Source organism: Cydia splendana, chromosome 15, assembly GCF_910591565.1.
Source record: "Cydia splendana chromosome 15, ilCydSple1.2, whole genome shotgun sequence".
Taxonomy (NCBI): domain Eukaryota; kingdom Metazoa; phylum Arthropoda; class Insecta; order Lepidoptera; family Tortricidae; genus Cydia; species Cydia splendana.
In genome coordinates, this window is record NC_085974.1 from 4,050,479 (window position 1) to 4,078,209 (window position 27,731).

General features: G+C 37.5%; 1 protein-coding gene and 1 non-coding gene across 2 annotated transcripts in view; both read right to left on the reverse strand.

Moving 5' to 3' along the window:
* Positions 1 to 27,731, reverse strand: part of LOC134797477 (atypical protein kinase C) — a 189,734-nt gene that overhangs the window by 24,726 nt on the left and 137,277 nt on the right. The gene's annotated exons all lie outside the window — the stretch shown is intronic.
* On the reverse strand, positions 997 to 1,069 carry Trnad-auc (transfer RNA aspartic acid (anticodon AUC)). Its single transcript has one exon. It is a non-coding gene; the product is annotated as a tRNA-Asp (tRNA).

Here is a 27,731-nt window from a genome sequence, read left to right on the forward strand (position 1 = left end):
AATACATTGTTAAAAATTGGGTAATGTGCGGAATCCTTGGAACGCGAGTCCGACAGCACTTGACCGGTTTTTAGGGTTCCGTACCCAAAGGGTAAAACGGGACCCTATTACTAAGACTGCTGTCCGTCCGTCCGTCTGTCACCAGGCTGTATCTCACGAACCGTGATAGCTAGACAGTTTAAATTTTCACAGATGATGTATTTCTTTTGCCGCTATAACAACAAATACTAAAAACAAAACAAAATAAATATTTAAGTGGGGCTCCCATACAACAAACGTGATTTTTTTGTCGTTTTTTGCGTAATGGTACGGAACCCTTCGTGCGCGAGTCCGACTCGCAATTGACCGGTTTTTCCGTTACAATTGCCATTAGCAGTATATAATAACTTCCCACTACTTCACTAGCTGCCCCCATTCGCTGTCCACTCAAGATCCTCGGCGCAACATAATTAATTACGTCAATAATAGGAAGCCATGCTGTTCGCGAGCCCCGTGTGGGCCATAACTCCTCGGTAAACAATTTCCTGTGCACTTCCCGTTTCCTTTACTACCTATACGGTTTCCTGGACTATGTAGTCATATACGTGTTCCATGTATACATGAAACGGTATCGTCTTGGGTCGTCCCATTCGTTTTTCGTCAAGTTCTTAAATTAGTCCTATTCTGCTTTCGTCACTCATTCTACATTGAAAGCCACCGACGATTGTGACGAATGTAGAATGAGTGACGAAAGCAGAATAGGACTAATTTAAGAACTTGACGAAAAACGAATGGGACGACCCAAGACGATAACCAGGAAATTATGTTCTAACGTAAAATCACCCAATTATAGTCCAGTACCATCGCCCACACTGTTAACTGTACATCGGTGGACCTTATGCCTCTTGACAACCGATGTACAGTTAGGAGTGTTGCTGTTTGTACCTACTGCAACTATGGTGTTTTTAAGTATACCAGTATTAAGCTTACAATAAATTTTAAAAGTGGTAAAATTACTGTCTTGGGTGAGACTTGAACTCACGGCCTCTGGATTGATACTCCAGCGCTCTGCCATCTGAGCCACCAAGACCTCATCCATAGCTAACAAATCTTTCCACCATATTATAAGGTCAAGGGGACCATAGCGACATCTACCGCAAGTGTTACACTTCTTAAACGGCTACCGGAGTTCCAAGTTCGTTCGCAGACGTTTCTGCTTGTTAAAAAAATTAAAATTATACCAGTATTATTTTTGTCCGAGATTTTTCTTCCATTTATACAAATATGAACTACGACATTCAAATACATAATAGTCATACCAGTGAAATATATTTGATTTAGTAATTTTGGAACATAGTAGGTAGATTTGGGACTATAGTTGGCTGGTTTTACGTACTAGATTGAATGATAAAAGTCTGATAATCTCTACATTCATATCAAAATTTAGAATAAAATAATCAGACAATTGCGGGCTTATGCGTCATAAGATTGTCGTTTTATAGTATGAATCGTATACTATTTATAACTTAAAGTTTTATTTATGATACTCCGTATCATCACTGCTGATATTAATACAAAATATTTTTCACATCACCAATTTGAAAAAGGGCTTTTTCTTCCCGGCTAGGAGTGATCAAAGTGGCATTTTTCTTCCCTGCTAGGAGGGATCAAAGTTGTACTTTTCTGTTCTAGGACACGATTTTTAGGGTTCCGTAGCCAAATGGCAAAAAACGGAACCCTTATGGATTCGTCATGTCTGTCTGTCCGTCCGTATGTCACAGCCACTTTTTTCCGAAACTATAAGAACTATACTATTGAAACTTGGTAAGTAGATGTATTATGTGAACCGGATTAAGATTTTCACACAAAAATAGAAAAAAAAAACAATAAATATTGGGGTTCCCCATACTTAGGGGCTATTCATAAATTACGTCATTTCAAATTAGGGGGGGGGGAGTCTGGACATCGGATGACGGTAGCATGAAGTAGGAGGAAATGGGGTCATTTGAAGCATGATTTTTGGATGATTATAGGGGGCGGGGGTCAAAAATCGTCAAAAATCGATGACGTAATTTATGGACAGCCCCTTAGAACTGAAACTCAAAAATTATTTTTCATCAAACCCATACGTGTGGGGTATCTATGGATAGGTCTTCAAAAATGATATTGAGGTTTCTAAAATCATTTTTTTCTAAACTGAATAGTTTGCGCGAGAGACACTTCCAAAGTGGTAAAATGTGTACTCCCCTGTAACTTTTAAAATAAGAGAATGATAAAACTAAAAAAAATATATGATGTACATTACCATGCAAACTTCCACCGAAAATTGGTTTGAACGAGATCTAGTAAGTAGTTTTTTTTAATACCTACGTCATAAATCGTAAAACGCAATTTTATTATTGTTACTTGCTGCTACGGAACCCTTCATGGGCGAGTCCGACTCGCACTTGGCCGCTTTTTATTTCTTGCATACAATTTTTTTTTGTCAAATAATGCATATTTTGGAATATAACAATTTCCTCATAGTTGATGTGAAAAGCAGTATGTGTCACACGGTATCAAAATTATTTCGTCTTGATGGGCGTTAACACTTGAATCCCTCATTACGCTCAGGATTCAATGTACGCCCTTGACGGAAATATATCATTTTGATCCCTTGTAACACAAACTGCTGTCAGTTTACTCCTAATTCTGGATCAGGTAATAGATTCGTCAAATAAATACGCTAGGCGAAGAGTGTAAATAAAACGTTATGAGTTGATAATTAACCCATTCACGCTAATCACGAGTATCAGGAGTATCGGGACACGTTGTCATTTTGCCTCTATGAAGCATTTTCGCTACATACCGGGAAACCCATGTTATCGGCTACGACGTAGCGCTACGGCCGTAGTTCAGCGGTGAATGTGTTCAGGGGTTTTTATAGTATGTATTTATACCCTTCCTAACATATCTCATTTCTTCGCGTGATATAGAAAATAGGGCAATGGCTTAATCGTACTAAACTGTTACGTTAACACCAAAAGTTCCAATTACATCCACGAAAAATCCAATCACGAATCGAAAAATTGATCCACGATTAGGTAACTTTAACGGCGAAACTTGCGAACAAAACTAGTTAAAGAAAATCTATTACCGATTCGTTGTTTAGGCCTAAGCCAAGTGTCGGGCATCTGATACACGATGGCGTGCATACATCTTGCAGCTTGTATTGTATATGTTTTCTGAACTTAAAACCAAATTTCAGGACTGTTCTAGAGATTTCGAATTTTGTCCTATTTCGATTGTGCTAGTATGTATAGGATTTAAATTGGTTTTAATAAATAATAAGTATCACGGAACACGGTGATTATGTTTATGATTTTCAAAATTGGTATGTCCACCTTTACGTTATCAAAAATCGAACATGAAGTTATAAATTTTAGTGTTTAACTAAATCTATTTACCTATTAGTCTCTAGTTTGGTAACATAAACATAAAATTTTGCGTATTTTGGCAGTAGGTAATAGATACTATTACGAGTAGTACAAGTATACCATTCACACTATGATAAAATAATAGTACATTATTGTCGAGGCTCGGAAGTAGCTACTTGCAGGCTGAGGATTCGTTTTAAACGGACGACCTTGGGAGTCCGTTTAATTGAATCCGAAGCCAGCAAGTAGCCTTCCAGCCGAGTCATATATAGTGCTTTTCTCAAAAATGGTGCAAGAAATATAAATATCATAGAAATATTTTACAAAAGCAACGTTCTTACGTATATATTTTCACAGAAAAAAGTAGAAACAATTGAAAAATTTAGCTTTGCCGCCTTTTTATTTTTTTAATAAAAAAATAGAAGTGTATTTTTCTGCCGAAAATACGTCAACCTATTTGAGACAGCTAAATAGTCGCGGTACTAATCATCTGTTTGGCTGTTTAATGGGCCTGTGCCTTCATTTGATATGGTCATTTCAACTTTTAAAAAGTTTGGAACTCGACAAATAATGGAATTTGTATGCAACATTGCAGTCCCAAAATCGAGACTGCAATGTTTTTAACTTTTTAATTTTTGACTGACCATAAACTACGCGCTTCGCGACCTATTTTTTAAACGGCAAAGTCGACTTTGCCGTCCATTTTTGAGAAAAACGTTATTATTATGTGGTTTTTTGAGTAATCATTGAAGATTCTATTCATCCACCACTGAATTTAAATCGTAATAGAATAGGAATCATACTTATAAGTACGTAGTTCTCGCTTTCACTGGTTACGAACGGGACACGTACATATGTCCGGTACACATGTGTACCTAAATACAGGTAGATAACTCCTAGGCACGTAAAACCTTAACTATAATTAAACTCGTACTAATCTAGTTCAACGACTGTTTCACTTTAAGCATCGTCTGAAGGCGCCTCTATTTCTTGCCCGATTCCATTAGGCCGAGATCTTATCGAGCAACGCTAAGACCTGAAAAGGCCGTATGTTACACTAATACCATGTGTTTATACAAGTTTTCGGCCCCGGGCCAACATATTGTTAGAGTCAGACGTTAGCTTGTTAGGAAACAATGCGGTTCTTTATTTAGTTTCTTGTTATGTTCAGCTTTTCAATTGTAAAGGGAAAGGTTAGAGACAATATATTACGAAAAGGAAATGTAATTTACGTAGAGGTAGGGTTGAGAAGATTACAAGCAATTCAGGTTACTTAAATATATTGTTGTTTTAAGTTAAAAATAAGGAAAATCTCGCAAGAAGAAAGAACTAGTTTGAATTGAAGGTTGAAAAATTAGGTAGGGGCGTTTTCAAAGGATAAAAATGTTTAGAGCTAGGTGTATTTCGTTTTGTCCGTTTAGCTAAACAGAATCTCATTTTATAACGAGTTCAAGGCACATTATACATTATAACTATATACCCAATCACAGGATATACCTATCAGCAAAATCCCGATATTTTAACACTGTTACAAGTACCATATTAACGGATTTCTAGCGAACTGCTAGTTATATGTGCATCCTACACTGATTTATATGTCTGAACAACAATGACAATAGGGAAAATGAGTATTTTTGAAGAAAAACTTCTTGATACAGAAGGTTATCTGAACGAGACAAAATTTGGACGTGCTATCTCTTGAGAGGCGACCAGTAATATGATCAGTTGACAATCAGTGCTTACAATTAGCTAACTATTTACTTCTATAATTACATTATACAACAAACAGGCTTACTAACTAGCCAACAATTGAACGAGGAATTACATTAACATATAGTAAACAAATACAGAGTAAACAGTGCTTGGCTGCGAGGCCCGTGCCGCTTGGCCGGGGTGCCAAGTCCGCCCGTAATGAACCACTAAATTATATTATATGACAAACAGATATCTAACTAGCCGGCGCGGTTAGTTAGCGTGACTGTGGACACAGGGGTGCTTTATAGAGGATAACATTTTATACAATTTACAAATTATTAATAACATAATTCGTAGAGTGAACAATGCCAAGTATAATGTTAAGAGTGACGTAACTTGTAGGTACAGTCAAGCTCCGTGATGGTTGAACCATTTAGGGTTCTAGCCGAATTGGACATCCCATAGCTTAAGTATTGAACGACCAATTTAGCTAGGATCCTAAATGGCTCAACAATCACTGAGTGTGACCGTACATTCTACTTATCAAATATTGGTCAGTGTCGATTTCAAGAGAGATTAACTTAACAAACAAACAATAAATAAGGAAATATTCGTAGAATAAAGTGTGTTAAGTAGCGAATTTACGCGTAACTTTGGAAACTAGGACAGTTTAATGTAATTTAATTAGACGGAACGGACGGACGGTGATAGCGTTCTTGCCAAACAAAGTTTAGTTAGAAGGAAATAAGAAAAACTACAATAATTATTGTACAATAAGCCCCGAGCGCTCTAACAAGTCCGCTCAAGCCTTTCTATAAATCTCAATCGTAAATGAAAAGCTGCAAGTTTCCGCTCGGTTAGAACATTGCATATTATATCCGCGGTACGCTGCAGGGGCGACACTGCAGTCACTCACGCGGAAGCGCGAGTCGGGGGCTAAAGTGAACCAGTATAAAAGATATCTCGGATTACAACTATAGTGGAAACATAATTTTCTCTTTTTCTTAATAAAATCGACTTGATATCACCGACAAGACAAAAGCCCACAACTGCCGCTGGGTCGGCCATGTTGTAAGAATGAATGAGGATCGTGGCGCTAAAAGGACATACCTGGGATGTTCAGTAGGGTGAAGGCCGATCGGCCGTCCCAGGTTTCGCTGTAGGCGAAGCACATGATTGGCGCGACAGTATCTCGCCGCGGGATAGACTACCCGTCTTTTTCTAACTGTATTAATTAAGGAGGGACGGGTATTCTATCTCGCGGCGAGATACATTAGATGAAATGCTCATTACGGGTGACGAGGTTGATGTCATTTGCTTAACGGAGCACTTTATAAAGAAGGGCGAACATACAAATTTGAACATTTTAAACTTTAATGTGTCAGCCATTCACTGTCGGAATGCAAGAAGAGGGGGCGCGTGTATTCTAGTAAGAAAAGGTATAGATTATAAGGAACTAATAGAATTCAAGGAACTATCTGTTAATCTTGTATTTGAATGTTGTGCCGTGCATCTACTAAAGGATAACATCGTAGTTGTTTGTATATATAGAGTGCCAAACGAGGCTAATTTAAATGAATTTATGTATATTTTGGAATCAGTGTTGTTAAAATTATGTAACTCATATAAGAAAAAGATCGTAATTAGCGGTGACTTTAACATTAACATGATGCAAGACACTAAAACATCCCGAGAATTTGAAAACCTACTACTGAGTCACAACCTAAAAGTGGAATTTAAACAAACCACAAGACTAGCAAGTGGGACTTGTGTAGATAATATAATCCACAATATTAAAGGGTGCCAAAGTAAAGTTTTACATCTGAACCTATCAGATCATTCGGCGCAAATTCTAAAATGCCCTGTTAAAAATAAAGATATTCTCGATACATGGTTTATTAAAAAACGAGACTATTGTAAAGACAACTTATTTAAATTTCAAAATTGTTTAGCAAGTCTGACGTTTTCTGATGTCTACGAGAGTAATGACTGCAATACTGCATATGATAATTTTTATAATAGTTTTAAATTGTTCTACGACTTATGCTTCCCATTTAAATTAGTAAAATGTAACACAAAACGAAAACCAGTGTGGTTAACAAATGGCATTAGGAAATCATGTAGACAAAAAAGAATAATATACTTACAATATCTGAAAAATAGAAACCTGTACAGCAATCACTACAAAAGCTACAATAAATTGTTGAAAAAAGTAATTACGTATTCCCAGAGACTCGAAAATTTTAACCTTATCAATAAGTCTAATAACAAAAGTAAAGCAATATGGCATATTATAAATCAGAGTAAATACATAAACCCTAGACCAGAGATAAAACAGATAAATTACAAAGGTAAAATTCTGCACAGTCCTCTACATATAGCGAATGCTTTTAATAACACCTTTGTTGAACTAGCTAACACGTATTTTAAACAGGATACAGGGGTTATACCAGACAACAATATAGACCTCGTTGAAAATTCTATTTTTATGCAGCCAACCTCCCCAAAAGAAATCTCAAATATTATAAAAGGCTTGAAAAATTCGCAGAGTGTCGGACATGATGGGATATGTACGAAAGTGATCAAAACATGTTCAAATGCGATAGTAGAACCACTCTCGCACCTAATTAATTTAAGTATACTTACTGGCATATATCCAGAAAATCTAAAGGTAACAGTTGTTAAACCTGTATACAAAAAAGGCGACAAAGAACAGTGTGAAAACTATCGCCCAATAGCTTTAACTTCAATCTTTTCTAAAATATTCGAAAGATCTATCTACAATAGGTTAAGTAAATTCTTCGAGAAATATAACATATTGGCTAGAGAACAATTCGGCTTTAGGAAAAACAGATCGACTACCTTAGCTATCGTCGAATTAATGAACACAATCTCAGAATGCTTAAATACTCGTCAACCTGTCACAGCTATTTTCATGGACATGACTAAAGCGTTCGATTTTGTATCCCATAAGTTGTTACTAAATAAAATATATCAATACGGAGTACGAGGGACTGTTTTCGACCTCATCAAATCTGATTTAGAAAATAGGAAGCAGTACACCGTTATAACTCGCATTGATAAAAAAAGCAAAACAGAACTTGTCTCGAACTCGATAAATAGAACAGTAGAACGAGGTGTACCGCAGGGTAGTATATTGGGGCCTTTGTTGTTTTTATTATTTATCAACGACTTGCCCAACGTTACTAAAAATCGTACGGTTCTCTTTGCTGATGATACAACTATCTTAGTTACAGGAAATGACAGCGATACCTATCAGGACAGACTAAACTTGGCATTAAACAATGTTATGAAATGGTTCACTATGAATCAACTCATTGTTAACTTAAGCAAAACAAAATTTATGCAGTTCTACCTGCCACAGTCAAAGCCAAAAGAGATTGTACTAAAATATGAGAATCTTCCATTACAAGAAGTAACAGAAATTAAATTTCTTGGATTGACGTTAGACTGTCATGGAAGCTGGAAAGCACATACAAATAATCTTTGTAAAAACCTAAGTAAATATGTTTATGCTCTTAGGAAAATCTCAACTATGTCTTCCCAAAAAACTGCGCTCTGTGCGTATCATGGCCAAGTATCTTCTATCTTGAGATATGGTTTACTGCACTGGGGAAATTCTTGTAATAAAAATGACGTGTTTATTCTACAAAAAAAATGTGTTCGATCTATTGCAAGAGCCAGATATAATGATAGTTGCAAGCCTCTGTTCAATAAACTTGATATCCTAACTCTCCCCTCTATGTTTATATTGGAAGCGTGCATATTTGTCAAAGATAATATAAATCTCTTTAGAAAAATAGAAAAAAACTTGCCCCGAAATCATCAAAATAAGTATGAGATACTCCCAAAAATCCCTGTAAAAACCGCCTATTATAATAAAAGCTTATACGTAATGGCTGCCAAATTATTTAATAAATTACCTGACTCAATTAAAGATCAGGATGCAAAGGCATTTAAAAAATCTTTAGTATACGTATTGAAAAAGAAGATGCCTTACAATATTAATGATTTTTTTGATATAGATTTCTCAACCACTATATAATAGGATAGTTGATAGCACTGCCTTATTTTTTCTTCTTAGGTAAAACTAGGCTAAAAAGGAGAAATATGGCAATTACAAACATTGTAAATAGTTAATATAGATTAAGTAGGTATAGTTATTAGTTAGTATAGATTTTAAGTAAACAAATATCGTACGCCTGACAGGCAAATTATAGTGAGTCCACTAAAATACATATTATGTAATCCACCTTTCTGTAACACCTATAATTATGCAATAAATGATTATCTTATCTTATCTTATCTTATACTGTCGCGCCCATCATGTGCTAGCCCGGCTGGAGCGATGCTGTTGAAGCGGATTATTACCGGCGGGAGATTGCGCAGAATCCAGACAACTGATGGTTTGTACTCCTGTCGGAGGCCAAGACTCATTTTTGGTCGCTACGCCATTAAAAAGAAAAAAGCATAGTGGTTCGCTTAAGCCCAGCGTTCGTTAAGCGTCAGGAACACAGGTGCAGGTAAACTTCGCTAATAGTAGTTGGCAACTCTTTCCCTGGCCATGACAATAACTTTAATTAACCGGAGCGCTAACCGAACTTTACCGAACGCCGGCGTAACTGCGAATTGCGTGTTTTACCGAAACTTTTCAAGTTGTTGCATAGTATGTACAATTTCGCGTTTAATGGTATACAGTGGGATAATGGATACCGCAGTTTGTATCTAACTACAGAAATTGCTATAAAAAAAATATGTAACTAAATATAGGTATACTACTGTATGTACTAATTAATGATGTCAGAGTCACCATTTATAACTAATATAAAGTACAGAAATTATACACTAATTCGGAATACGGTGGAAATAACACATATAGCATGCTAAGGTACAGTCGCCATCAGATATATCGGAGCGGCCAAGGTGTTCACAATATCTGAACACGCGCTCTAACGCCCTGACAATAGAGGCGTGTTCCGATATTTGTGAGCACCTTGGCCGCTCCGATATATCTGATGGCGACTGTACTTGGTACTAACTTAGTACTCGATATCTCGTGAAAAAATGAAGTGACTCTCATCGACAGCCTTTTTTAACCGACTTCAAAAAAGGAGTAGGTTATCAATGCAACCGTATTTTTATGTCAAAGATTCCATCCGGAAATACTGTACATATACAAACAATAAACACTCGTTACGGTTTAATTAATTAAATAATAACATACACAACTGTTGCAAATGGAGACAACTCGTAATTATAGGAACTCACAGACCAAATTTTCATTTAACAAACAATAATTAAGTGTAATTATTTAATAAAACCCGCATTAATGCCGGAGCAACGGAACGATTCGAAATTCGAATAGATAACAGTTATGACGGTTATTGATAATAATGATAATTTAATTTCAACAGTTCGAATATTAAATGTTTCATCCGAAATCGGAATCGCAGGTGTCGATATTTTGACAATGGTTCACATTAATCGAATGTTTAATTCGATTGCGCAGTGCGCACCCAAGTGGAGTTTCACATTAAAAATAAAAACATTCGTACGTTTTATACAATTGCGATGACGATAGTTATTTAATTTGTACGGTGAAGTGCGAATCGGCAAATATTTAAGTTCCCAATCGAATGCCGGGCTGGATATTAAATGTTGCCAAGAAGTACAAGAACTTTTTAATTCACGACTAGATTTGAGAATGACTAGCTTGTGGAATGACAAATATGGATTAATAACCGAATTATGCAGCAACGGGCAAGTTAAAATGGTAATGTCATATCTTAACCTATCATATTCTAGTGTTTTAATGTTAAATTGATATTTTTTTAGGTAGTTTGTTGGCGAAGATATTGAATAAGCAACAAAAATTGCGACGGTTGACCGACGTTTCCTAAAAATATTGAAACTTTTACGAAATTTACAAATATATTTTTGTGAGGTTAAAATCTTCACTCGCAACATACGACTCGTTTGCCTTATATCGGCCCAATTCGAACTTTAAGGTACGTCAACTAATAGACCTAGAAACGATATGGATTAGATATGTCAGTGTCAAATGTGACGTTTCTTCAAACTAAAACGTCACTTTTGACTTTGACACTGACACATCTAATCACTATCGTTTCTAGATCTATTAATATACATATCTTAAAGATCGAATCGGGCAGTATATCATAAAAAAAGCGGTTATCCGATTAAATGTATCTCAAAAAAAAACTATGTACAGTCGAAGTCAAAAATATGTTTACACTTTTGCACCTTACTCCTTTGTAATAAGGCTAAAAGTGTAAACATATCTTTGACGTCGACTGTACGTGCGCTACGGCGTAGCTCGTAGCAGCTTTTTCCCGCTACGTGGGAACTAACTTCTAAGTATATAGAGGTACTCCCTAAATGTTGAACAAAAGCATTCCTCAAGTTCCAGACTCGGCGCGGCACTACCGAGCGCACAGTTAACTATTATTCGCACTAATGAAGCGAACGCGCCGTTTGCCTGCGGCGCGTTCGCAAACAATCACAAATTAAACCGGGGTAACTTAATAAATAATGTATATGCGTAAGTTTGTATGTTCAGACGTTTGAATTTAGCATAAAACAAACAATCAAAAACCGGCCAAGTGCGAGTCGTACTAGCGCACGAAGGGTTCCGTACCATAATGCAAAAAAAAAAGAAAAAAAAGCAAACAAAAAACGGTCACCCATCCAAGTACTGACCACTCCCGACGTTGCTTAACTTTGGTCAACAATCACGTTTGTTGTATGGGAGCCCCATTTAAATCTTTATTTTATTCTGTTTTTAGTATTTGTTGTTATAGCGGCAACAGAAATACATCATCTGTGAAAATTTCAACTGTCTAGCTATCACGGTTCGTGAGATACAGCCTGGTGACAGACGGACGGACGGACGGACGGACGGACAGCGAAGTCTTAGTAATAGGGTCCCGTTTTACCCTTTGGGTACGGAACCCTAAAAAAAACTATGTACAGTCGAAGTCAAAAATATGTTTACACTTTTGCACCTTACTCCTTTGTAATAAGGCTAAAAGTGTAAACATATCTTTGACGTCGACTGTACGTGCGCTACGACGTAGCTCGTAGCAGCTTTTTCCCGCTACGTGGGAACTAACTTCTAAGTATATAGAGGTACTCCCTAAATGTTGAACAAAAGCATTCCTCAAGTTCCAGACTCGGCGCGGCACTACCGAGCGCACAGTTAACTATTATTCGCACTAATGAAGCGAACGCGCCGTTTGCCTGCGGCGCGTTCGCAAACAATCACAAATTAAACCGGGGTAACTTAATAAATAATGTATATGCGTAAGTTTGTATGTTCAGACGTTTGAATTTAGCATAAAACAAACAATCAAAAACCGGCCAAGTGCGAGTCGTACTAGCGCACGAAGGGTTCCGTACCATAATGCAAAAAAAAAAGAAAAAAAAGCAAACAAAAAACGGTCACCCATCCAAGTACTGACCACTCCCGACGTTGCTTAACTTTGGTCAACAATCACGTTTGTTGTATGGGAGCCCCATTTAAATCTTTATTTTATTCTGTTTTTAGTATTTGTTGTTATAGCGGCAACAGAAATACATCATCTGTGAAAATTTCAACTGTCTAGCTATCACGGTTCGTGAGATACAGCCTGGTGACAGACGGACGGACGGACGGACGGACGGACAGCGAAGTCTTAGTAATAGGGTCCCGTTTTACCCTTTGGGTACGGAACCCTAAAAAAAACTATGTACAGTCGAAGTCAAAAATATGTTTACACTTTTGCACCTTACTCCTTTGTAATAAGGCTAAAAGTGTAAACATATCTTTGACGTCGACTGTACGTGCGCTACGACGTAGCTCGTAGCAGCTTTTTCCCGCTACGTGGGAACTAACTTCTAAGTATATAGAGGTACTCCCTAAATGTTGAACAAAAGCATTCCTCAAGTTCCAGACTCGGCGCGGCACTACCGAGCGCGCAGTTAACTATTATTCGCACTAATGAAGCGAACGCGCCGTTTGCCTGCGGCTCGTTCGCAAACAATCACAAATTAAACCGGGGTAACTTAATAAATAATGTATATGCGTAAGTTTGTATGTTCAGACGTTTGAATTTAGCATAAAACAAACAATCAAAAACCGGCCAAGTGCGAGTCGTACTAGCGCACGAAGGGTTCCGTACCATTACGCAAAAAACGGCAAAACATCACGCTTGTTGTATGGGAGCCCCATTTAAATATTTGTTTTAGGTATTTGGTTTTTTCATGACATAAGCCTGGTGAGGTGACAGACAAACGGACGGACAGTGGAGTCTTAGTACTAGGGTCCCGTTTTACCCTTTTGGGTACTGAACCCTAAAAAGGATACTTGGATTCAAAAAAAAAATAATGTCCACATTTTGCAAAGTATAGGTACTACATATTTTTGTGTCTGAAATTTGCGCTTGGGAGAAATGATTCGAAAAATCCAAAAAATGAGTTTTTGGTTTTGAGATACTTGCAATTTGCTTATGGCAGCCGAATAGACCTTAGTATACGTTGTGTCATTGTAATAAGGACTACGAACGATCAGTTAAACAGTACAATTAAATTCGCACTGATGAAGCAAACGCGCTGTTGGCCTGCGGCGCGTTCGCAAACAAGTACAAATTAAGCCCGAGTAACGAAAATTAACGAAATTATTTAGTGTTTAAACGGTTTTTATTGAACATCTCGTACAGTTTATTGTTGCAATAATCACTTGTATTTGAATTTAAAAAAGCAATGAATTCTGGTCATTCACTACGGATGTTTTCCGTATAAAGTGTGAATTGAAGCCCGAAGCCGAACGCTTAATAAACGCGAGTTCGTAATACCTGTACCGCCCGTGACACACAATGTTTTTATCACACTTGTGAGGAAAAAAAGAAAATAAATAAAACTTCTGCCTAATTTCGGACGTACATTACAGCCCTAGGTCAAAACTTAGGATTTCCGGACCGCATCGCCTAGCAACTGTGATGAAATAGTACATTACGATGCAAGTGCGAAAAGTAGGAAATTAGAATTACCTTTTCGCACGTGTATTGTACAACGTGTTACAGTACATATGGCCCTTTTTATTTTCGACATAGGCACGTATTGTGCTAATTACCGCACTAGGGCGGTAAAGTAGGCATATGTACTGTAAAAATATGTTTTATAGCGTTGTAATATTAATCACAAAATCGATAAAACACAACTTCCTTCGAGACATTTCTATTTTATTTAGTTTTTCAGCTTACGATAATTTTTCACCTTCCCACTAAAAATAGGCTTATCAATTTAAAAGCTTTCACAAAAGGTTAAAAAGCCACTTTCCCGTCAACCAATCCCGGCTGCGAATCCATTTTTCTTCGGCGACAAAGGAAAGGGCCTTATGCCGGTTTCTCACGACACGACACTTCCAACGGAATGTTTTAATCGACCACGAGTCGAGTACGTGACAAACAACCGTAATACACGTATGTGAAAATATAAGATAGGACCAGTGCTCCAGTTTATCAAAAGCTTGTAACTTGTAATACAAGTGGAAGTCCCTTTTTGACAGCTTTTGGTAGAAAGGGATCGTCGTTGTAATTATTATTGTAGTTATTCTTAGTATGTGTAAAGTCCAGGTAAACATTCATTACATCTACATTTTCATTAAAAAAATTGAGGTAATTTTAAGAAATACGAAACACGGGGTAGAAAAATCAAGTTCGTTAATTAAATCTCACCTAGAAAACAACGCGCGAAAGCAATTTGCAATAAAAAAAACTCACAAAAGTTATAATTGGAACGCACCGCTGCACGCGGGCCGGATTGAGTTCAACCAGAGACAATAATAATAAGGACTGTATACTGTAGAGTCATACTTTGACCGCCAAAGATTTTAACTGACGCGCGCGGCTACTAATCGGTTCACGATGACGCAGCGCACACGACAGGAGTGGCGTGGTGGGGGAGCACCCCGAATCGTAAAAAAGGAAGTACAAAAGTATGTACATACATAGTACATATTGCAAAAATAAGTATTGTAGTATTAAATTGCACAACGGGACTTAATCGCGTATTTAAGTTTTAAGATTTACCTCCGACGTTTCGAGGACGGCGTTGTCCCCGTGGTCTCGGAGAAGACTGGCTAAAGTTGACATCAACATCTTATAGCCGCGCGAGTTGTTGAAGCGGTATTTAACACGGGAAAAACCGTATGTAGCGAGAAGTGCCTACGAACAGAGAATTCGCCTCGCCGGTTGATGGCAGTGAACGTGTTAAGTCACCTTTATAAAACGAGTTTTTCTTGTGATTGATTTGATTGAGATTGGCACGTTCTGGATTTGAATTCTCGATTTTAAACAACATTACGCCGCGAAAGGTTTTCAAAATCATTAAAATTCTGAGTAGACATTTCACACCTCGCTACCTCAATGACATTGACCAGACATGAGTCTTAATTATTCACGTGTCTCCTTCAAATAAAATATACGGCATTAAATTTTAATTGGGGAATGGTTTAAAATACAATATCGTTGTTCGCGCCGGCTGTCGCCGCCTTTCCGTTTCATTATTTCGGGCCATTATTTCACTTCATATTATTGCAAAGTATTTGCATTATTTTACAATCGAGGGCTTATTTATGGGATCATTTAATATTGACGTGTTAGCGGTCGTAAAGTATATGTAAACAACCCTTTGAACGCCACGCCTATCGTGCGCGGCACGTAGGGATTGCATATATTCGAAACTTTCAGGTATTCGAATATTCGACTTTTTCTGACGAGATAATTGAATAATGATTTAAACTTTCACGATTATTAAACATTATCAAACTGCACTCGGGACTTAATCGCGTATTTAAGTTTTAAAATTTGCCTCCGACGTTTCGAGGACGGCGTTGTCCCTGTGGTCTCGGAGAAGACTGGCTCAAGTTGACATCAACATCTTCTAACCGCGCGAGTTTTTCGAACTACCCGCACTTGGTCTTGTTTATCAGTTTTGTTAGTGCGCAAAACGTTCAAACTGATAAACAAGACCAAGATTATTCGAATATTCAAAAAAATAAGAAAAGAAACGAGAAATCGGTTTATTATCGTTTTATTCAAAAGCTTTTTTCACATATTGCTAAAACTAATGATATTTTGCAGAAATCCACCTAAACACAATCACCTAAGTAATTGACTAGATTTTATCATCCGAGATGCCCACGTTTATAAAAACAAACAATACGCAAAAATTTGAGGTTTTCAAGATTTCTAGATAAAACTTTTATTATAAATGCGTCGCTGCGTGAATTAATATAACTTTAATCCAAACACTTTTTGTTTTATTTCGTTTTCTTTGACATTGAGTTAGGTTTAATTGTATTCCCAAAGCCTATCGAGAAGGATACAGTAAGAACATTATTTCCTTCGCATTTGGGTACCTACCGTTCCTCATTCACTGTAAATACCCGGCAAAACACACAGAAACTGTAACTTTAGCGGATGAAAATGGATTATACCTAGTAATCAATAATATTCGAATATTCGAAACCTGAGCGGCCGAATATTCGAATATCAAAACAGGTCGAATATTCGAATAATCGAATTGCAAGCCCTAGCGGCGCGTCACCGTAATCCTTGTCGGAACGCACGAAGGTTGATATTGGGAAGTAGCCGCGCGCACAGTTCACGTTTTTGGCGTTCGAAGGGTTTGATGAGTTTCCGAACGTACTTACAGACACTATAAAAATGGTAAATATTACTTTTAAATTGTTACATTACTGTTGATAGTGAAGTGGTTGGAATGACATGTAATAATATGAAAAATAGAATGTAACGAAAAAATCACAACACACATCTTACCGATTATAGTGCTGTCGGTCTTGAGTAGTTAATTAGTATAATTATAGCAATATACCAACTATATCGCATTAATTAAAAAGAAAAGATTTAAGCACATACAAAGACTAAATATTTTTAAAATCCAAAAACGTGTAGAAAATTTGCGTCTTTTAAGAATTTACCTATTTCGTCATGTCATTTTAACTATCTTACGATCATCGGGCGTGGGGGCTCCGGCCTGTAGTCTGCGCCGGTCCGTCACCGTAAACGCAAGCTCCTGATGATACTCTCGGTACGGAGTGAAACATGACGAGCGTTTTTCGACTTAAAATACGTGAGTTACCCGTTCTTAATATACCTTACGACCTTGAAAAATGTCCGATCGATCTGAAACGGCTCAGCCAAGTTGGCTCTGTAGTAAACGAGATAAACTTTATCTGGCTTCGGTAAAAAACAGACGTTACTACTAACACGAAGATTAAAGAATGTTCTTTATCGGTCTCATGGACCACGGCTACTAGGGTTGCGGAAATTTATCGATAACAATAGATTTATGTTATTGATAAATGTCTGAAGGAGCTAGGCTAGGGTGTGCTCCTGATATTGGTTTTCTATACAAAATCAGTCCCGTAACCGCGAGATCCCGGGATTCGCCATAAAATCTCACTATCGGGAGCATTCCCTAGAAGGAGCGTCCTATATATATATATTACATAAGCTCGGATTAAAAAAGTTTCTCACAATCAAATCCTTACTCCTCCTCACACTCAAAATCCTAACCATAATCACAACTCACCCTCCCCCCCCTCCTACCTCTTCACCTTCACCTTCATCATCAACTCCTTTACCCTTATCATCATCGCCGCCCGCTAACCATCCCATAAACATAAACACCTCTCAAACCTCCTCATCCCCCCCTCTGTTACTCGGCACTTCGGATGGTCCAGGTAGCCCATAAATAGCTCCTAGTACCCCTAGGGTACTCTGTAACTCCAAAATCAAAAAGTGGCCAAAAAAGCCAAAAGCTTCAAAAAGCAGTCCACAGGACATAAATGTTTCCTCTGGTAGAGTCCAAGACTTTGTTCAGGTTCCGCTCGATGACCCCTTTGAATTCTTTGCCATGAGCCCCTAAGGCTCGTGAGTTCAAAGGGGGCATCGACCTTAGTTATAAGAAAAATGTATATATAGTTTTTAGTTTTAAGAGCTCTGTGCGCCTCTTGTGCATTTGACGCTCCAGTACAATAAAGAGTAAAGGGTACCAGCTGCCCAACTCAGAACATCCATACCAAAAAAAAAAAAAAAAAAAAAGAAAAAAAAAAGTTTTCCAAAATAGGAGGAATCACGTAGCTATGAAAATATGTGACGTCCCACGGATAAAGGTACCTTATGGTGGTTGGCGCTTACGCTATTATTAACGCCGCCCCAATATTATTGCGGCGCTATGCGACGTAACCGCCAGCCGCCATAAGGTACCTTTTGCCGTGGAACGTCACATATTAGATCCTTTAACATGATTAAAGATATACGATTGAAGATAAGTTGGTATGAAAGTAGTTATAAGGTATGTGTTCGATCAGAGTGCCACTTTGTATAAGCGGTAACTACTACAAACAATATGAACTAGAGAATATATTAGGTGTTATCTTTATCATCGTAAATTTAATCAATCAGATGATAATAGTAATCTACAGATGACTCAGTTCTATGATTAGTTTTCACATTGTGAAAGAGAATATGCTGAACTGTTTACTATAAATAATCATGTCGTCAATGCAAAGGATTGTATTCCTTTAGGACTGTGGTTATACTGGACCACTCGACAAAATGCAATTTTTGCCAGGGACCACTTAGGGCCACTTGCACCATTCCATTAACCCGGGGTTGACCAGTTAAACATGGAGTTACCATGGTTACCAGTAAAATTTGACACTGGGTTAACGGTTTGACCACTTTACCCCGGGTTGTGAGATGGTGCAAGTGGCGCTAAGTGTTCAGTTTAGAAGTAAATACCTACGACACATAAAGTCAACAAAAGTTTACCTATTCTATTTATACTTATCGGACTATGTACTTTACTTATACTTACGTAATTATTGCTTTAGGAGCAGGCCCCAATTTCACCACGGTGATAGGTGCGACAATTGTAAAATCACTGTTGCTGACGTCACAGGCATCCATGGGCTACGATTACCACTTACCATCGGGCGGGCCGTACTCCTGTTTGCCACCATCATTGTATTATTTAAAAAAACTTTATTATATCGGATAAAAACAGATATTTCTCCTGCGAAGTTTCTGACAATTGTCGAAGATTTAGAAGAATTGTAGGTAATTCTTGACAGGTAATGAGTTATATGTCGGAATTTCGTGACAATTGTAGTGTTTCTTGTGACAACTGTCATAAACTTAGCAAGAGAAATATCTGTTTTTTTCCGATATCATAATTTTTTTTTAATAATACAATGATGGTGGCAAACAGGAATACGGCCCGCCTGATGGTAAGGGGCTATTCATAAATTACGTCATTTCAAATTAGGGGGGGGGGGGTCTGGACATCGGATGACGGTAGCATGAAGTAGGAGGAAATGGGGTCATTTGAAGCATGATTTTTGGATGATTATAGGGGGGGGGGGGGGTCAAAAATCGTCAAAAATCGATGACGTAATTTATGGACAGCCCCTAAGCGGTAACCGTAGCCCATGGATGCCTGTGACGTCAGCAACAGTGATTTTACAATTCGTCGCACCTGTCACGTTGGTGAAACAGGGGCCAGGTAAGCCGGTTATAGTTCCTTTTGATTTTACAAGTTATTGTAATTTTTTTAAATGTTAAACAGCTGACCCTAAAGAGGAGAAGGTACAACAATTCAATATTAAATACCAACATTGGCTCGTATGAGACGGAGCGGAGCTCACCACTTCCAAAATGGGATAGGGCTGCGCCAGTAGATGGCGAGCGGTGGCGAAAGTGGTGCACAACTCCAGCCCACAATACAACGACTGCCACACGCACTCCTTCATCGCCTCTGTCCACGACAAATGCATATCGACACTTTCACAACACTACGGCTCCAAAAAAAACATTTTTATAAATTTTCAAACTGACGTTCGCACCGTTCACATTCCTTATTCGATTAGATAGTGTACAATAGCGTTGGCGCGTGATTTCAATACATCGATAAGACAAGATGACACTGCCTCATCTGTGCTGCGGCGCGCACTGTATGGAGCTGGTACATTGCGTGGGTAGTTGGACGGCTACTATCTCTCCTCGTAGATAAGACGCATTGGACTGATAACGATAGCGTTTGCGCAAGTCCGTCCGCGAAGGTGAGCATGTAATTCGATTGTCTTTTGTCCGCTAAAACAATTCGGTCGTGCGTGAAAATTTAATAACAGGTGGCATTCTGTTTCGGGGATGCTTCTGAGGGATCTTCCCTTATAAAATGTCCCCGCTTTATTGTGCAAAAAGGACAAAGGCTATCGATTGGATGAATATTACTCGCGTTTGAAACGAAATGATCATCTAAAGAATAATTCGGTGGAGAAAATATCGCTTTTCTTTAGACGAAAATATTATTTGCTGTCCGTGCAAACAGATACTAGAGTTGATAGAATGTGCGGCGGAGCTTGAAACTAAAACACTCCTATAGATTATGCTATCAATAATACTTTTCATATTGACGCGAGGCAAGATAAGAAGCCGGTTAGATTGTAATAAAATAAATGAAATTAAAATATGTACCACCTATTAGTGCTAGCAGTACGACAAAAAACGCTGAAAATTGTGTTAACAATACTACCTTTAACACCATTTGCAGCATTTTACTGAATTTCGGGTGTACCGCTAACACTATATTGAAAAATTCATACAATAATACGAATATTCCAACCTGATTCCATTCAGCAATTAGTTCGTGCCCACATTCCTATGCTCTTTTGTGAGTACTTAGTGTTGTTCCACGGAAAAAAATATCGGTAACTACAAAAATATTTTCAGCTTACCTATAACATTTTGTTATGTGATGTTTTCCGTCCACGAGACCGCGGTCCCAGGAAAAACTTTTAGAGCAGTCAGGTTGTCTCTTTTGCGAGATTGTCAATACGTTGGGAAGATTTTATTAGACCTTTGTTGACTCGCCGCGTCTGCGGAACCTTTTGTTTGGTTAGGACCCGCTAGTTTGGCACTGAGCTGAGATCTTCAAATGGAACGTGACATAGTCAAATGCCTGCCTATAACGGCATCGGCAATGTGGTTAAAGGAAGTGTTATTATTTATTTGGTAGACATAAAACGTGAAACGTTAACACAGCTGTACTAAAATCTAGAATCAATATTTCCGCATTCGAAAATAAATTACTTTAACAACGTTACTAGGTACTGTATTCCCTACATAAAAAATAAACGGTGCATGGTGTGCATAAATTTTTCATTTGTAATCCCAGTTCAGTACATATATTGATATAGTGGTGATCGAACGATGATAAACTGCGGTGATGCATTCAGATAATGCCTCACATATATAAATTGTGTTGTACACAACAGTGCATTTAAACAAAATTTTAACAAAATATACGATGTATCATTTCTAATTAATGACAATAATTAAGCTATAGTGTTTGTGTCTGAAAAGTTTAAGTTTGCCCATAAAGAATTAAAGATAATAATATATAATACTAACTATTATCGTCATCGTCATCATCAAGGACCGTGTCATACATCGCCAGGAAGTCCCCAGGCACTGCATTCAAGGGATGCGTCGCCACCGCCGTCCACAACTCCGACCAAAACGATCTCATACTGATTTATTTTGTAACGTCCTTGTACATGTTCAAAGTTTGTAACAATACAAGTCACATATTAGTCACATTGTCACATACATTTTATCGATAAACAAAACATTTCACATCACTAAAACAATTCCAAATTTAAATTGCGCTACACGAATACGAATAACATTTTTAATAAAATTCAAATATAGAACGCGCCCCGGTTTTGTTTTTAATATTTTAAGCCGTGTTTTTACTGGCGGGTAAATATGGTGTGGCGTGGCTATAGACTGCCGTTATCAGGTGTGCGGTATCGCATTGATAAGCGCCACAACAATTAGGTGTGATACTGCACCTGCTAGGTTATGTTTTCACGAGTTCTTAGTAATCTGCAACAGTTATAATCGATTAGTAGATTTTTTCGGCGATCAATCACGATAATTGTAAAATCGGGAAGAGGTATAGTGAGTCAGGTCATGAGGTATGGTTTTTTTTTAATGATTAGGCTGCCTAGCTTTTAGGATGTCAGAGAATCCAGGGGTTTTCATTAGAGAGTGGCATGAACACGTGTGGATTGGTATGTTAATACTATTTGTCTGGCTAATATCATGCTATAGTTTAAACTCACCTTCTCCCACGTGTTAGCTTAGTTTTGTTTTTTAATTTTATTTTATTGTGTTTTTCTATTTTATTGTGTTTTTCTCTCTGGTTGCCCTGAAAACCAGCGCCATGGCTAAGTATATTAGCCATCGGCAAATGCTGAGTGGCATCCATTTTGGTGTTAGTATGTATTAGAATAAGATGTATTTTTAGGTTAAGTTTTATTTTGCACCAAATAAACTTTTTCTATTCTATTCTATTCTATTCTATTTTCTGTCCTAATAATGCATCCTTGCTCAAGATTCCGTACTTGAGAGTAAGAGCTTGTGCAATTGCGCCTCTATATGCAATAATGAATATTTCATAAAATCTTTTCTTAAATTACACATTAGATGATACATAAATGACAATTTGAAATAAGTTTTCAAAACCATTCTATTCTGAAATGTGTAACTAAAGTAGCCTGAAAGGAACGTGATTATGATTTTAATCAGTCTTACATTGAAAATATCTATGTCGCACTAAATATTTATTGATAGCGTATAAATGAAATGATAACACTTATTGTTTGAGTTCAGTGTCCTAATTTAGAAGATTAGGAGACCAAGGACTAATTTTATCTTGCTATTATAGTTTGTCAAAGGACTGTCTCATTTCAATCATAGACAGAGAGAATCAAACTATCTTTGTCTTACTAGTGTACTAGCACCCAAAAGAAAAGGATGAGTACAGTTTTCCTGGTTCTTACTGACTGACAAATTGGTTTGACCCACTATATTAGTTATACTTAGCTATGGAGTGAAAGTCACAAAGGAGTGATCGACCTAAAAGATGCCGGGAATTTCTGAACGCATTCAACTGGTAAAAAGTTTACATAAATCGTAAGGATTGTTTGTTATTCTATAACCATTTTATACAGCACTGCTCTTGAAGCCGAAAAGCGAAGCGTGTATAATAGCGAAGGTATGTAGGTAGGACGCACGCGGGGCGGCAAGCGGGGCGGCCGGCCAGTCCGCGGCCTTAAGACGAAACAGGAGCTGAGTTTTAAATATTTTAGGTAAATATACCCGTCTCGCTAACGGCACCTAAAAGTAGTGCGATAAGGACAAGTCGAAAAATCCTGCGTAAAAATCTCAAAAATCGAGGTTTCGTACTCCTCTGTTTCCTCCTCCAAAACTTAACCAATCGTAACCAAATTTGGAAATCTAAATTATTATGAAATTATCTGTGTCGGACCGTTTGCTTTTTTGGCTAATTGATATCAGTTTTAAATGCCACGCTTCTCATTGCGGCATAGTCAATTAGGCCATTTTTGAAGGGCTCTAGCGCCTTAAAAAACAAAAATATCAAAAAAGCAAAACGGTCCGACACAGATATTGACAATATTAGTCTGTGTTGAAAAAATCATTGCTCTAGCTTCAAAAACCACGGAGGAAAACGAGGAGTACGTTTGTATGGAGAAATGACAACTCCCGTTGGCTCTTAAAGGGGCCCACAGATTACCAGTTCGCCGGACGATATCAGCCTGTCAGTTGTTCGGACCTGACCTTTTGCGTTTAACTGACAGGCTGATATCGTCCGGCGAACTGGTAATCTGTGGGCCCCTTTAGATAATACTGAAAACAGTTCTGTAAATTACCTTTTTTGATCCTTTTCTTGACGTCAGTTTCATCGCATAGTATCGCCAACAGTGTCAATAAACAGTCTCCATCCTGCCTCGGCCTTTGACGCACCATTTTTAAAGTTTTTACACGTTTTACTAGCACTGGTATACTTAATTTCACGTCTAGTTTAGATGGTTCATATTTGTGTAATACTTTTCAAGCATTTATTTTTCATATCTAAATGTCTTCTTCGGAGAAGAACATTTATATGATAAATGTAGTGAGTATCCTCGGTTGCGGCGTTAATGTTGCGAATTTCTAAGTTGTTTATCTTTTCATTAAATATTTTTACTGTCTTACTCGAAAAAAATATATAATTATTTATTTAAACTGAGTTCTGAATCTTCGGGTTATAGTTTGTTGCGAATTTCAATTTCGTTTATCTTTAAGATAAATAATATGAAAACTTACCTAGCTAAAATATTTTTTAGTACAATTAGCTGCAGAGATATCTGCATAGAAATTTGTTTGTCAACTATCTCTGCAGATGACTGTACATAGTAGAAAAATATATAATATTATTTTAAGTAACTAAGATAATATGGGGTAGGTAAGTGTTTACAATAGTAACGTCCGGGACAGTCCGGGTAGTGTCGCGTACACTCCGCTATAATTACAGGCCGAAGGCGCGCGTCCGGCGCGGTCTGTCCGCATCCGGCGCGGTCCGGCGTTCCACACGGTTAACTATTTGTCGTTTCCTGCGGCTTATCTAGGCTATAAGTTAGGTATTAACTGTGTGCCAGTTGAGTTTATCGTACAAGTAAAATTTAGAAATTATGTGGCGAGCACCTTTGGCGCATTAAAAGGCGTCTTTAAAAACACCGATAAAATTTTAACGTAAACCGGTAACAATCAAACCGTTTTCGAATATCGTCGTCGCACATACTGAACGGGGCTCTTCACAATAGGTACTAATACAATAACAGTGTCACGGTTAGTTTCACTAGACTTATATCGACCGGGATATGAACCGTGATTACCTTTTGTATTGTTTTCGAGCTCTCAACATTTCGACGCAGTTATCGGGAGCTCGAAAACAATACAAAAGGTAATCACGGTTCATATCCCGGTCGATATAAGTCTAGACACTTAAACACTTATAATTATACCACGTAGCTAAAAACAATTTTCACTAACACTAAAAAACCTTTATAACCGATAAAACAAACCGACAAGTACCAGAGAGCGGTAGCGATCAAACCGTCATATAATCGCGGCGCAGACTGAATCGAACGCGAATCTACACATGTTCTATCTCTGGCCTAGTTTCGCGATAACACCAAGGCCGTGGGAAAGGGGGCCGTCTTTATCAATCGAACCAACCCTTGCGAGAGATGCGTAGCGAGTGGCGTAGTGTTTTTATGCTAGCGATAGTGGATTAGGATGGAGCCTTACTTGGGTAAGTAAATTTATTTAGGACAACGGCTCTACAATGTAAGAGATTTTCTGTGAAATATCAAAAGTGCGACGAAATTCGGAATGATGTTGTCATTGGAATACACCGTATTTCCTGAATACAGCTTTCCGTGTTTTCTAGTCCGCAAACCTTACGTTTTGGTACAATGAAGCTCAAAATGGTCACTTTTTTTTCATTTGTAGTCTCCCTCTTTCGCACACGTGAAACGTTCATATGTCTGATTCAATTATGTTTTAAGCGTAATTATAAATACAAATACAAAATTTCTTTATTAACAAAGTAGAGCAGGCAAGATTGACAAAAGTAGGTAATTATACATTTATAAATTTATAATACACACGTTACATTACAGTTAGATTAACAGTAGCCCTCACACTAGGTCAAGCCTGTGTCGTAAGGACTGTGGTGAGACAGTAATAGCAAAACGAATTAACAACTAGGTGGTGCTATATATAATACGAGTACATGAGAAAGTATGAATTTACAATACGAACTTAAGTTAATTATGAGTATACTACTTTAAGTTAAGGTGGGCAATCTGTGTTAAAGACACCATATACTTAAACGTAAAAACGAAAGAAAACGTTTATATAGGAGTCTACTTACTTACCCATACCATGCGAAAAAGGTAAAATTTTAAATAAACATTGTGGCTAGGCAAACGCGGGTACTAAATGGTCTAAATGTTTATCAAACAGAAAGAGGTTTTAAAACTTACAAGTCGTGGATAATTGAGGCGATTATTCCGAATCATGTTGCTTACCTGAAATCAAAGAAATTTTATCATTAATATATCTTTCACACTTAGATATGCAAAATATAGCAAAACTCATTTAAAGAATATTATTTAGCGAGAACTAGGTAGGTACATATTTTTTGAATTAAAGGAAAAATGTACACACAGGATTCAAACCAGCTACCATTGGAACACCGGTCCAATCGCTTCTGCCTACTGAGCCACGGATTCGCACACATCCGGCAGGTTCGAGTCCTTTTTTTTGGATTTTTTTTTCCTTTTTTTCCTTTAATAAGGTGTAGTATCGCTCGCAGACGTTACTGCTTGATAAAAAATTTACTAGGTACCTACATCTTGAATTCTTCACATTCTAGTTTTATTTCCAATTTCTCACCATCTGTTCTCTTTTATATAAACCTTGTTCAATCATCATGAATGTCAAATTTCTATGAGCGTACCTCTGTTTATAAAGACGCTCCCTCAGTTTGTACTATTTATATCGGCGCAGAGTTAGCTTAGACGGACTCAGACTTAGTTATACGAGCATATAATATATGAAAAATGACTATACATCTAGTTGAACCTTACAAAGTCATTATGAGATATATGTAGGGTTGCCATACGTCCCGTACCTATATACGGGACTGTCACTGTCTGTTTAAAGTATCACGTTCCGTATTTTTTAGCAGTCCCGTTTTTGTCCCGTATTTTTACGACCGGTCTGGCCTAGTGGGTAGTGACTCTGCCTTTGAAGCCTATGGTCCCGGGTTCGAATCTTGGTAAGGGTATTTATTTGTATGATGATACAGATATTTGTTCCTGAGTCATGGTTGTTTTCTATGTACCTATTTAAGTATTTATATATTATAAATATCGTTGTCTGAGTACCCATAACACAAGCCTTCTTGAGCTTACTGTGGGGCTTACTCAATTTGTGTAAAAATGTCCTATTGCATTTATTTATTTATTGATAGCGCTGTAGAATACCACTGTCTCTTATCACCTTATCAGTTCCGACTAATTATGGCAACCCTAGATATATGTATACCTATAATAACTATATATCGCCTAGATTTATAGATAGATTTATGCCACTTTATTGTCACTATCCTACCCGTTCCATAAAGACTTATCCGAGTCCAAAATTGGGGCATATATATCTCATTTAGTATTAGAAGAGTTGGGAGTGAATCGGGGTTAGTTGATGAATGTGGAAGGGTACGTCGGGATGACAGATGTGGGGTGAGATGGAACTTTGTACGATTGTTTAGTACAAGGCAGTTTGTTAGGTCAGATAGACCACAAATAGAAATGACGATTCGAGGTTTTTGGTGAAAGTTTTGCACCAAACCCTTCTATCAAATATAATATTAGATCCGAGTCCAGCAATATCAATATTAAACGGCAATATAAAACATCACCATTTCTGTTTCAAAAGATTTTTTGGATAATAAACTTATCTGTTGCTTAGTAGAACACTACGGAAATTATATGGTTTGGGGCTGGCGTCCACTCGTGGCAGAGCATTTTATGAAGACCTACCCCCTTATTCATAAAACTTTACGGGCGTGATTTAGTTAAATTATGTTTTATACCTTTCTTACAATAATTCAAAA